Source organism: Bacillus rossius (genome assembly GCF_032445375.1).
Source record: "Bacillus rossius redtenbacheri isolate Brsri chromosome 9 unlocalized genomic scaffold, Brsri_v3 Brsri_v3_scf9_2, whole genome shotgun sequence".
In the NCBI taxonomy this organism is placed as follows: domain Eukaryota; kingdom Metazoa; phylum Arthropoda; class Insecta; order Phasmatodea; family Bacillidae; genus Bacillus; species Bacillus rossius.
Window position 1 is genome coordinate 30800093 of NW_026962013.1, and position 14283 is coordinate 30814375.

Here is a 14283-nt window from a genome sequence, read left to right on the forward strand (position 1 = left end):
AAATCAATCTTTTTTGAATATTGACGAACATTCAGGAAGTTATTTAGGCTACATTAAGTTCTTAAAATGTTCCAGGAGTTTATATAAGTTTCCAAACATTTCCAGAATAAATAGGTACTAAAGGCTTAGCCGAAAGGTTTTTTTCTCTAATTTGTGAAAGTAAATTTTGATAATGTTAGGTCTGTTATTATAATAATAATTAAAATCATTTTTGACGTGCTAAATATCGAAAGCGTATGTTTTCGGACGTCTAGTTCATTGGAACTAAAAATTGTAGTTTGGTGTGTTCGGTCACTGCAATTTAAAAATACTTTAAAGTCGTGAACAATTATGAACTTCAGATCTCGAGCGGCGAATATCTACGATCAAGCTGCGATCTTTTGTTACGTTCTGGACTGATGCGGGCTCAGTGAAAGGTAGGCTTCCTGTTGACTGAAAGGTCGTTTTGTTGACGCGTGGATGTCACGTCATGTGATCTAGAAGTTTCTTGGGGCATTCCGTTACTTCCCCTTTCCCACACACACATACTTTATTTTCACTCCCTCTTCCCGTACACATCTTAGAGATTTCTTTAAAAAAAATGAATTTCTTCATAATTTTTCTTTCATACTTCATACTTTCAACAAGTATTAAACATTTCTGGTGACTGAGTGATTAGATCACTCACCTCCCACTAGATCCTAGTTCGATTCGCGGCGAGGTAAAATCGACGTTTTTTTTTTTTTTTTTTTTTCGCAAACCGGAAACGTGGTGGACGTTTCCGTGAACTTGTGGATTTTCTCGTGGTGCTCCCGTTTCTCCCTCGCCACTATATTCCGTCGCTGCTACATTTCAATGTTTCACACTTCATCCGTTTCTGCGACCTCGATGTCTACGGCACGCGTACCTAAAAAAAAATACTTATTAAAAAAAAAATTGGTATGTCTGTAAAGTCGGTTTACGGACGATAGTTTAACGTTACGTCATAACAAAACACTGATGAAATGATTGCATACTTTTATGAATAAAATTGAATCATTTTTATTGAATTATCACTATTTTGTATGGATACAAAGAAGGAGTGAAATTAAATATACAATTTAATTGATAAATTTACTTTTATTTGCACTCATTAATTCAAATATGTTTTTTACTTTAACGAACAGATTATTTTAACTAAAACTTTTATACATGTTTGCTATTTAACTTCTTCCAATCTGTGTTATTCTGTTAAGGATAGGACGATGATAGGAAAAGTAGGAAACGAATGGGAGTGTTTCAAGTTTAATGTGCCTCGAAAAAGTCAAATCGATGGTTGTTCCAATCGAGTGGAAGAGAGATGCGGCGCAAGCGTACAATGAGCGTAACGGAACCCAGCGTAACGGAACAATGGGCGAAACGGGACACTTTTTCTTGCGTGCAGCCAGCGTTCATCGACTTATTAGACGTTGTCACGTCAAAAATTAATGAACTTACATCTTGTTAAATTTGTACATTTACATTAAAACAACTGTATCATTACAAAATAGTGTCCGCAGTAATACTGGGTTTGTATTTTTCACCTGGCATTTATGTTTTGTGTTGTCCCAGTACATCAAATAGTTAAAGTTATTTGTAAACTTTTCCCTGTATATCTTTCCAGTATTAACTGCGCTTATTAATTATCAAGGTAAAACAAACAAAAGAAAGTAAAATTGTTGAATATTCGATTATCTTTTCCATTGTTTAAAAAAATTATGCTTTAATGAAACATCAATTAAAAACATAAGATCATGCCCCAATTTTCGTAAGAAATTATCAGTATTATCTCAAAAATCGTATTCTATATGTGAAAAAATATCCACAGCATATGTTTTACATAATTACAATATCTTTCTCGAAGTATTACAAACTGTATTTTCGAAACTGGTTTCTAAATAAATCTTTTGTAAAAGTAAAAAAAAATTTTTCCCCAACCCCGGAGCCGTCCCCTTAGCGGGGCATGCAGTCTGCCTCACGTTGCAACTCGCCGGTAGGGATGGCAACGATGTATCCATACATCGGAAATATCGATATTATAGTGCCGATATTTTTTTTAATATCGATACTATTTTGTTCCGATGGTATCGAATTTGAATATTATTATAATTTTCAAGTAAAAATATAAAAAATATATATTAAAATTATCTGTCAAATAATTTGGCAGAACAAATAATAAAATGATGGAACGGAGGCTTCGAAAAGAACAAATTATTAATTAAAAGGAGAGAGAGAAAAGTAAATATTGGAGATCACAGTAGGTGATTTAGGTTGGTAAGTGGAAGCATTGCAGTGCATTGGGCAAGGGCAGTGACACGTTGACGTGGAAGTAGACACGTGGACGTATGTCTAGTAACATCTGTTTTCAGGTAAATTGTTTAAATATTAGCTTAGGCATGTCAATAATTCAATATAATATATACTTAAAAATAGTAATATTATTATAAGTAAAGCATGGGTAAAAGTTGTGTATATTATGATTCAACGATGAATCGAAAATAAACGATTTTTTTTATCGGTATCGATATAATTCAAGCGATATATCGAAATACTGACATATAGGTAAACAAGTAAAGCATGGGTAAATTTTTTGTAGGGCCTATAATATAAAAGAACGATATATCGAAAATATCGAAATTTTATCCGTATCGATATAATCCAAGCGATATATCGAAAGACCGACGTCTCGAAGGTGTTGAAAAGTTTTGCCGTCCCCACTCACCGGTCCGAGCGTAAACACCTTGCCGCCCGAACTACGACGCGACAGCGCGCGGGAAACAGCTGTAACGGTGTAACGGACTGCGCGCGCACACGACACGGACCCTCGTGGGAAACTGACCGACTGACGGGGAACCCGCCCAATCGCCCGTCCTTGGGACGATAACAGGTTCCCCTTCCCCCTTCCACGCCTCACCAACTTTTTTCTCCCACGACGTAGACGCCGAGAAGGGGGGACAACGCCTATCGCGGGAGTCGCAGCGGGTTTTTTTTTTTTTTTTTTTTTTTTTTTTCGTGCAACTTGCCTCAAATTAGCAGTTTTCAACCAGTGGCAGATCCACGACTTTATTTCGGGATGGGAGATCTAAAAATAACAATTTTTCTTCATATATATATATATATATTTATATATATATAAAAAACCATACAACCACAATGAGTTTGGACAGTTACTTCATCATTCTCAACGTGTCATCACTTTGCTTTCATGGTTTGTGGTTCCAAAATTGCACGCTGCCTTCACCGAGATCTTTAACTCATTTAATTTCTTGGGTTGGGGGGATGTATTCACCTTCTATTGCCAGGTCCCTATATTCCAGACAGCTAGCGGTCTGGGCAGATGACCTTTAGCCGCTGAATGAAACGAGGTGCATTCCAGAAGTAATTGGAGTGATGTGGCGGGTCCCGTCGTGTCGGCGCGAAGGGCAAGGGTCCTCAGGTAGAGATTCCGGTCACCCTTCTGTAGCTTTGTGAACTTCAGTGGAGCGGGTTCCAACTACGTCGTCACAAGGCAGGATATGGCGTCATGCAGTTTAAGTTTCGATCGAAACTCGATGAATCTGGACCGCAAACGCTGGAACTGATCAAAACGGCGCACGGAGAAATTTCTCTGTCAAATTGCATCCCAAGGGGACTCATTTTTGGGGGACGATCTAAAATATTCAACAAGCTGTGACGATCGCTCTCCCCGCGGACTTACACAGAAAAATGACTTCGCCCGTTGCTATGAAGAGTGGAAATATATCTGGAACCACTACGTATGTGTATGCTAAAGAAGATAACATTGAAATTGTGTGTAAATTTCTTTTCAATAAATATGCGTTTTTTTTTTATCACTTTCGTAACTCTTTGGAACGCTCCTAGTACCTACTTTTGAGAACTGTCAGACTCGAGACAAACTACGCGACGCAGACTATATATCAGTCGTCACACTTGCTCATTGGACCAACCTTTGACCTCTCGACCACTTCTCTGTTCTCCTGCTGCGAGCTTTTCCTGGACCTTGGATCTTCCCCCCCCCCCCCTCCCTTCTCCGCACCATAACAACCCGTGTTTTTTTGCGAATTCGCGCGCGCAGCTGCGGCAACAGACGTAAGGTCAAACCCAGGGATCCCGGGCCTTGCGTCACTATCTCTGTTCCGTTATCTCGTCGATTCCAGTGCGTAACCATGGTCGAGCATGAATAAGAGGGTACAGCGCAACGTGTAGTTGAACTGAGGACCGCCGCCGTCTTTATTTCTCAAATAAAATTCATATAGTGGCGGCGCTAGACTTTGCGGGGTCCTAAGTCGTTTCATTTACTCTTTAGAGGCCATGATATTTTGAGATAGCCTTACTGAAGCAACTAGGGTTATGGGATAGTCCCCTAAACCAAATAAACTCTTCAAAACAACGTTCTTAAGCCGACCAGTAACTTAAATATCTACGGTTGTTTTGATAATTAATTATAACATGTTCAAAATCCAACAAAGAAATGATGAGAACAATAAATATGATTTTTAGCGGTATAAAAATTCGGTTAAATGACGTTGCTGTTATACCCTTATCTTAGTGTACTTGATTTCTTGAAATATTATTATTGACACATGCTTAGGTAGCCTACTCAGAGTATAAACAATACAACACAGGTAAATGGAATAGTGTGTGCGATGACAGGCAAATGTATTGCAATTATTACTACCATGTATCCACGGGAACAATATGCTTATTAAATAAGGATCTGAAAGCACAAATATAGGAACACAGTTTTATAAGGTACTTTCAAAGAGAACATACAATGAATTACACAGTCTCTTTAGGAATAAGCATCAATTTACTTAATTTTACAATAATGTTACTTAGTGACTCTCTTAAAATGGTTTGTTAAATATTCTTCAAGTATAATGAAATTGTAATAAAATGGTAACACACAAAATAAAAAAGGACTAAATGAATTAACCCACAATTTGTTTCAGTAAAATCAGATGAAAACGTTGGAAACATGTATAGCAACAAAAGCATTTATCGTGTTCGTCGTTCAAAAACCTTAGATATATATATATCACAACACTTCTGTCTTTGTCAATGTCTTTAGATATATGATTCGCTGCTGCTAGCTTAACCCAGTGGTAGGCAAAATGCGTGTACAATCAGGACCACTGAGAGTGAGGATCGACTAATTTACAATATTTCCAATATCCAATGCAATTGATTTAACTCGTTTACGTGTGAGATAATCACACCATTTCGTTTTAAATACGTAAATCAGTGTTTTACACTACAAATGAACACAATAGCATGTAAGTATATTTATCAGAAATGTTTTTGAGTCTATGTGTAAGTGAGGAATCTTCAGCAGAAAAAATGTACTTACTCAGATACTTCTTACTTGGATACCTCGGTGAAAATTATGCAGAATTTTATATCAAAACACTTAAGACCGTATGTGTGTCTATTTTGACTGTATTGTTGCAGACAGCTAATCTACTTACAATTAATATTCAATGGTCTAACGCCGCGTCACTTAGTTCATCCACACCATTTAGACGCCTTAAAAGTTTTTTTTTCTGTTTATTTAAAAAAATTACTTAAATCTAGAATACTGGTTCCTGATTAGCTGTAAGACCACACAGATAAACGTTTTCCAGATAACAAACTCACTACTCAAAGTGTAAACAAAAGGGTTTTAATGTGAGAAATACACAGTTTTAAATTATAAATACAATGAAAGTGTCACAGTTTATAATAATAAATACTATTTAAGTCGTAAACAAGCAATAGTCTTTAGTCTGGGAATTGCGTTAGCGTTGGAACAACCATGTGCTAGAGTCTGGGGTGTCGTAGATACGGCTGAAATTCAAGTTTACAACGCTGTTTATAGTGCCAAAAGTAATAAATGCTCGATATTAAAACCAAAGGTAATTAAAAAACTATCTGTGATACACTTGTTTTAGCACACTACTTTATACAACTAATAGATTTTACAATTAAATGACGAACACAAAAATATGGGGAGGACGGTATTAGTGAACTATGTCAATTATAAAGATAATATTCCTGCGAAATCCGCGTTATTGTTTGGGAAGGAAGGAGGCTATAATGCATACTGTTGTTGCGTGTGGGAAATATCAGTTCCCGAAAGATTAGCACATTTAATTAAGTTTTATTTAATTATTAGTTAAATTATATCTAACTATTAAAAATCTGTCCACAAATAATTCACACTTTCATAAGTCCACTATTTACTCTAGCCACTGGAGCTCAGCTCGACAGTGGCTCTCTCTACTATACGTCATTTACCACGAACCTCGGGCCACACACGCTGCTTCAAACTATTCACTAGTCCACCGCGCACACAATACCGTTCCATATGTTCATCGCTCGTCGCCCGCTATCGCTCACCAAGGGGTCACTCGCCCTCTTCACAATACTGCTGTTAGCAGGTCGACTTCCACATTTTATTACAGCCGGTCCGACCCGTGGGAAGGTCTCGTAGCCCTGCGAAGAGTCGCGTTCATCAAATGTCCCCTGACTTAGCACTTGAAGCTTCAAGAATGATGGCGTCCTAGTTACGTCTCTTCTTGCGAGGGTACCTGGGGTTCTGTCGAACCTTCGAGAGGGGCGGAGAGACGCCGCTTCTAATAGGATTTTCGCATAGGGGTAGGGAGATGATGGCTACCTTTGTCTGAGAGAAGGTGGGACATCCCCTTGACCCCCCACTGGCCGGCGCACCGGGCTGACTGGCCTGCTTCATCTCTGGCACCCTCGCAACACTATTCTCTATGATCCTGTATAATCCTGCAAGGAGGGAGGGGAAGATAGCCGGATCTGAATTTACAAGTGTTAAAAAAGTTCATAGTAATTTTTAATGATTGGTACATCCGAAATATTCAGGTATGACACCTGTATTTTTTGAGGTAAGATTAAACTGTATTTTTTTTTTCAGCAATCTAAATATAGTACAGACTAGAGTAACCGAGTTGTGGACCGTGTCATCCTCGTATAAGCATAATCTCGGATATCACGGATGTAAAGAAAAAAAATAGTCTTGCTTTTCAGTTAGCCTAATGGTATCATTTTTCGGGGCAACATTTTCCCAGATTTCCTTGGGTGTAAATTTATTCGCGTCACATTATGATCCGCTTAATCAGTTAATTGCTTCATTCAGGTTCATTTTACCAACGGTTAGATCTTTTTGTATGTCCTCGAATGTTTTAACAGTATTTGCCGGGAATGGCAACTTCACGTAGGCTCGGGTAATACAGAACCTCGATTTATCGAAGCTCGGCTAATCGAGACACTGTTGTATCTCTCTTTTTAGTAAGGCGGCAAAGCGTAGGGGGAAAAAAAAATTGTGACGGTTGCCATTGAAATGGCTTGTCGCTCGTTCGTTTAACCGCAGCAATGCGGATGAGATTTTTTTTTTTTTTTTAATCTTTCAAAAACGTTGGTTCTACGTTTGTTTTTCAAACTTGAATGGAACGCGTTACACAAACAAACTGCGCCCCAGAACGCTCGCTCGCCACAGAGATGAAAGGCTGGATATGGTCTCTGCTTCCTCCGAGGACTTGGGGGACTTTGAAGCGAGCGACTGTGGTGCCCCGCGGCTGTGGCGGCGAATGTTGCGACATCAAAGTCGACCGCGTTACGACACCTGGGTGTGCGACCCGCTTCTCGATAGTGCGGTGTGTTCTGCTCGGCATAGAGGAAGGCTCAGCTTCTGAAAGCTATAGTTGGTGGATGAGCTAAAGGTAACCACGAAAATTCCAATCAGTCCTCTTTTAAGTTCCAAGTTAACGAAATTTTAATTAAGTCCTGCATTCACCTGCGCCTTATTAACTCTCTTGTTGCTTGCTCTTCGTCTGAACGAGAGCTGCTTACTAACTTGCATAGAAAGCATCCCAGGACCACACTTAAAGACTCGTTACACTCGCCTTGTTAGCGGCTTCATTTTCTTGGCGTTAAAATTATTTTAAGGCTTTTACTGTAAATTTAACAGCGGTAAAAAAAATTGGTTGTCTGTAAAGTCGGTTTACGTCATAACAAAACATTGATGAAATGATTGCATACTTTTATGAATAAAATTGAATCATTCTTATTTTAATAATAAAAGAATAAATACTTGAAATTATACTAGTAATCAGATTTTTAAAATGCAAGAAAAATTAACTTTTATTGCCGAAATTTTAGTTGTAATAAGCAATGAAAACCACATTAACTTTTCACTTCACTTTCTAAACAGTCGACGAAACAGTTCACGTGTAGATAACTTGTAAGTAATTTTAAAAACTCGCGTTTAGCTATAAAGTTTAAATATAATTATGAACAAGTTTGTCATATAAATAAACTGTAATCAAATATCTACCAACAATTTTTATGAATCACCAAATTTTTTTAGTCATTTGTAACATAACCTATTATTACTGCACTCGCCGACAGCGTAACGGAACACGACGTATATAAGACCAACAATTTTAAGAAACACCAAAAGTTTTTAGTCATTTGTAACATAACCTATTATTACTGCACTCGCCGACAGCGTAACGGAACACGACGTAACGGAACAATGAGCGTGACGGGACACAGCGTAAAGGAACAATGATCGTAACGGGATACACTGTAACGGAACAATTTGCGTAACGGGACACTTTTTCGTGCGTGCAGCCGGCGTTCATCGATTTATTAGACGTTGTCACGTCAAAACAATGTCACGAAAGAGTTCGTAAAATGTATTATGATTACTTGTTTGACCATTTACACCTCGAAAATAACGTATATCAAATATGTGGTCGGAATAGGACGGAACAAACACCAAATATGTACAAGGGAGTCACCGTTATATATTGGAATTGAAACAATCTTCATGGCGTATGATGAAGCGTCTTCCGGGATAAACCACCTGTTATTGAGATAAATGTGTGGTGAAGCACTTCCAAATTATCAGAACATTTAATATATAGCTTTCTTAGTAGTTTTATGCAAGAAATATTCTAGCTGTATACAGCATATTGCTGTTCCGATTTTATTTATTAGCTTAATTGTAAACATTTAGAATTTAAAACTATTTAAAACAGACAGATACACCAAAATCCTAATTTGTGATATTTTAAAATAGCACTTCTTATACTATTCATATATACTCATATGTGTGTGCGTGTATAAGGTATGTCTTCTGTGTACCTTCTCATATTTCACTCAATTAAAAAACAAAAGTAAAATGTCATCTTACAAGAAGAAATATCTCAATATATAAAAATCCCTTTGGGCACAGCTTACAGGCGTAGGTAGATATCGAAGTAACTATTTTTCTTCTGGAAATATTTTGGAAACTTTTATAAACATTTTAAGAACTTAATGTACATAACAACCTATATGTTCGCCAGTATTAAAAAAATCCATTAAATATTTTCTCATATTCCATGAGCGAAAATATTATGAATGCTTTAACTTAATGCATCCAGCACCGAATGCCTACTACGAAGGTATTCAAACACTATTTTTCATTCCTTGCACTAATGCATAGTCGTATAATTTTTTTCTGGACAAAGGTTTAAAGTAATATTAAGATGGTTATTAATAAATTCTGACTAATTTGGTACTAAGGGAGCTGTATATATATATATTTAATTTCAACCCCAGTTTTTACGGTAATAGTTCGTTTAATCAAAAATTGTTTGAACCAAACATTCAGATAACGTTTAGGAGTTTTAGAATAAATTATTATGGATTTGATAGTATAACTATTTTAAAAAAGTAAATACATTTTTGTCTTTACACCCTTGTTATTTACACCCCTTGCATTGCAGTAATGATTTTTTATATATAATTTTCTTCAGATAAAATTTTTCAACAATATTTTAAAATTTAAATAAAAATAAACACTCATTCGATAGAGTTCATGGTAGCGAAGTTTTATATATTTTCTTATTTCAAGCTCAAGATTTTTTCAACGCCTTTCAGTAATGGTTTATACTATAAAAAATTGTCTTAGACAAAAGATTTCGATAAAACTATAAGCTTTACGAACAATTTGAACGGATTTTATAGTGTATCTATTAAGAGAGTTATTGTGTGTTAAAAATTCTACCCCTTACCTAGTTTTTCAACCCCTTGCAGTAATGGTTTGTCTAATAAAAAATGGTTTCAGACAAAAGTTTTAGCTAAAAATTATAACATTAATACATAATTGGTACGAATTTGATGTTATGCCAAACGAAGGGAGTTATGATTTGTTTTCTCCTCCAAACCTATTTTTACATCCCTTGCAGTTATGGTTGGTCGTACAAAAACTTTTTCAGACAAAAGATTTTGGTATTACTCCTACGAGTTATAATACGTTGAAACGGATGTGATATTTTCCATATTATGGGAGCTACAGCGATTTTTCTGTTTTTTTTTTTAAATAAAGCTTTCCCGTTTATATTCCTTCGGTTGGATATTGCCCATTAACGAACTCGACCTAGATTTTCCACTACTAGATTTTATGTATGAGTTTGGAAGTGATTTGTGAACTGCGATATATATATATATATATATATATATATATATAATAAACATTTTCCGAAAGTCGCACCATGGCAACGGCTACAATTAGTAAAAAAAAATTTAATCTACCCAATAATGCTTATACCGTGTGTTGGACGATATTAATTTCTGTTTGCTTTTGTTTTAGAACAAACTATAAAACCTGCAGATTCTTGTTAAAGTGTCACAGCTCAAAAAATTCCAATTAAATATATATTTGACATATTATGAATTTATTACTAAATTACATGGTTAATTGAGCAGGTTATTTTTTTTTGATGGGCGTGTCTTGCTTGATATCACTAGCTTCAAGTAACAGGAGCATATGAGAGCATCTGCAAATAGGAGGTCAGACGTCGCACTATTCCAAGACGTCTTACTGGATCATGTTTTCCTAATATCGCGAGAGTGAAAACAACTTGTGGTGAGGACACGCACGATCTTCGAATACATATATATAATCAATGTATATATATATATATATATATATATATATATATATATATATATATATACACACACACACACATACACCATACATAGAGAGGACCTTTTTTAATTAAAAAAAACTCTTGCCAACATTGTTTGTAACTTCTTAATTTATTTTTTGTTCATGTGATTAAAGACATTGGTGAAAATTATTGTAATGCCAAGGATTGCGTTCATTTGGAATGTTGCTGAAATGCTTATAAATTTGCAAATAATGACTAATGTAAAGCTACCGCCATGGAGTATTTTAGTATCAATAGGTTTTTGTAGGTAGCAGCAGCAGCATCACCATCTGAACTTAGATCGATAGGCGACGACAGCGCTCCGAGAGCGATAGTTTCATAAGCGCCAACAGATGGCAGTAGAAGCACTCTTGTCGCAGGTTATAGCTGCAAACCTGCTTTCCGATGTTGTTACTGGGAAGATAGGAAAATACATCGCGAGCTCGTTGAGTTGTGCTTGTGATGCTGAGTCGAGGTGTTCTTGAAAGGTAAGTTATTTTTCTGATGTGTACCAGGGTGGAGTTTGCTACCGTAGTTAAATGATACCGAAGATTTATTTCTTTGTGCTCTCGTGTCTTTGATGACATTGTCCCTCCCACGAAGCAAATTCCGGTTTGATATCCATTCAATTTTTTTTCTCCACTTAATGAATCAGATTTAGTGGACAAACCGTTTTAAAAATAAATTTATACTCCTAGATTTAATAGCCAGTAAATGGATTATTTTGAGCTGTTCTTCCAGCATCCATGGTACAGTGTGTAGGCGTTTCCGCTATGTAGTGGTGGATGTCATGAGATAAAAATAGTTTTATGAGTCCTGTTCGTAGATATTTAGTATATGTAAAATTATATGTGCTTGCTTATTTTCAATGTAAATATAATTACGGAGCTTATCTATAAGAAGAGAACCGAAACAACAGATATACTGAAATTAAGCTAGGACAGATATGAAATCCTCTGGTAGCTCAGTTGGTAGAGCGGTGGACTGTAGGTGGTGATGTCAGTTATCCATAGGTCGCTGGTTCAAATCCGGCCCGGAGGATTAAATTTTGTTGTTTTGATGTTAAATTAAAAATTAATATTTATCTGTTTAGCGCCAATATGTTTCAAGAGAAATAATTACATAAATTATATAGATGTATTGCAGTTATAATTGCGGTAATAATTCTAACTTTGGAATATTCTATTACTTAACAAATACAAGCGTAATTGCCCATGGTTTATTATAATCTGTTTATAAGCAATCAAAACTCATACCTATATCTTGAACACCTGTTTCCGTTTACACCGTATTATGTTTAGAACATGACTTTATTGAAATTAGAGCAAAGTGTAAAATTGTATTCATTAAATTAATGAGATAAATTACTAATTGCGAATAAGCAATTATTATTACATTAGCTTCTATTAAAGTATTAAAATGATTTTTGTGAAAGCTTTTTCATCTTTTTCTCTTAAAATGATGGTTCTACTAACATATAAATTTAAATGGAATATAATTTGTATGTTCACGTTTGAACTACTACTACTACTACTACTACTACTACTACTACTACTACTACTACTACTACTACTACTACTACTACTACTACTACTACTACTACTACTACTACTATTATTATTATTATTATTATTATTATTATTATTATTACTAATACTACTAGAACAGAGATAGTCCATATATTGTACTAACACATACGCTAAACTGCCAACTCCTTTTTACCAATTTCAGAAGTTCTACTTCTTAGTTAGTGAAAACCGGGTTACGTAATTAAAAATAATAATGTTTCCTAAGCGTATAAAGCTAAAGTTTAGATGTTTGGTATATATAAAAAAAACTAAAATTAAAAATTTATCTTTACCCTTTTCTCAATTTACACTTCTAAAGAGTTGAAAATATTGTAGGTTTGGTTTTAATCTGCTTGTTATTAACTATGCTTAGTATCGTCCTCGTAGTTTTAATTGCTCCTACGTTAAATGCTAATTTTTTCCTGTATTATATATACTTGTATTGTAAAGAGTGCGTGAGAGCCATTATATTAGTTAAATAAATTTAAAATTAATGTCTAGAAACAACTAAAAAAAATAGTTTATTGTTGGCGTTGATTTGGATATGAGTTGTTTATAGTAATTCCTTAAAGATAACGTGCTTTGTTAAAAATCTTTATCAATCCGCGCGTCATATTAATCCGTCACATTAATAACCATTTTATGAACCGAAAATCTATTAATGCAATGTTAATGAAATCAGCCCTTAACAGTACCTAGAGGTGGGTTGTTACAGCAATTTTCGGTATCTGTTCCAAACTGAAACTGATACAGTAATGTATTTAGTTACAAGTATCTGATACTTTTGTATCAGAGAAGTAGAGGTCCCAGGAAGCGACAAGGTATCAGCATTCTCGTTCCAGGGTACACATCCTCCGTGCCGTCATCACCAGCGTAAAAAGGTATCGGTGTCTCTGATACATTATTTATCACGCCCGGTAATTCTCTACCTCTGTTACTCTCATGCCTGCCTGATACAGCCAGTATCAATCAGTTCAACATTCACTGCAGTTCGTCCTGGCCGTGTATTAATTACCACCATGTACATTGTTGCGGGCTGTCATGCTTTGTAGTTATTATCTTTATAGTGAAATAAGGAATGGATAAGTGCAGGAAAAATACTTCATTTGTGTGGAATTTTTTTACGGAAAATAATGAGTTTGCTAATTGTAATTTGTGTAAACAAAAACTGAGTTATAAATTATCATCGACTAATCTGAAGAAACATTTGAAACGTAAACATTGATATAGTATGCTCACTAATGTACGTATCTATTTTTTTATTTTTAATTTTTGATAAAATCGTAGTCTTTTAATGTATGAAAACACTAGTTACTAATTGTTTTCGGAAAAAAAAGTCCTAATGCTGATTACATCTGTTATTAGTGTCAACTGAGAATTTATTTGCATTTTCATAGCTGTTAGGTGCACAAATATAAATATTATATCTTGTATTAATGTACTTTTTAATATTAAAATTTAATTAGTTTTATTATTGAACGAGACTGTGCACGCACTGCGCACTGAGCGTACTTTGATGTGGGAAAATAACCAAACGACTCGTAACAATTTCGCTTTGCGCCTCTCCTTCAACGCCTTCCCCTGCGCTTCCTCCCCTACATTATTTCCCTTCTTTATCCCTTATTCGTCGTTCCTGCTCCCTCCCCTTTCACAAGCTCCGCCCAAGTGACCGTCATCTGCGATCGGGTTCTGCGCACATTGGCCGTGGTGTTGTTCCAGGCGAATTC

The 14283-nt window shown here is 35.7% G+C and overlaps 2 protein-coding genes and 1 non-coding gene across 4 annotated transcripts in view; 2 read left to right on the forward strand and 1 right to left on the reverse strand.

The window, feature by feature from the left end:
- The window catches only part of LOC134542928 (neutral ceramidase), a 179120-nt gene extending 176284 nt beyond the window's left edge, over nt 1-2836 (reverse strand). The window contains exon 1 of the mRNA XM_063387525.1: nt 2720-2836. The gene's annotated coding sequence lies outside the window, so the exon portion shown is untranslated. The remainder of the gene's footprint in view (nt 1-2719) is intronic.
- An 8521-nt stretch (nt 2837-11357) lies between these two features.
- Nucleotides 11358-14283, forward strand: part of LOC134543151 (prolyl 4-hydroxylase subunit alpha-1) — a 119228-nt gene continuing 116302 nt past the window's right edge. For both annotated transcript variants that reach the window (XM_063388009.1, XM_063388011.1), the window contains exon 1: nt 11358-11476. The gene's annotated coding sequence lies outside the window, so the exon portion shown is untranslated. The remainder of the gene's footprint in view (nt 11477-14283) is intronic.
- Trnay-gua (transfer RNA tyrosine (anticodon GUA)) lies at nt 11942-12029 on the forward strand. Its single transcript is given in 2 exon segments — nt 11942-11978; nt 11994-12029. It is a non-coding gene; the product is annotated as a tRNA-Tyr (tRNA).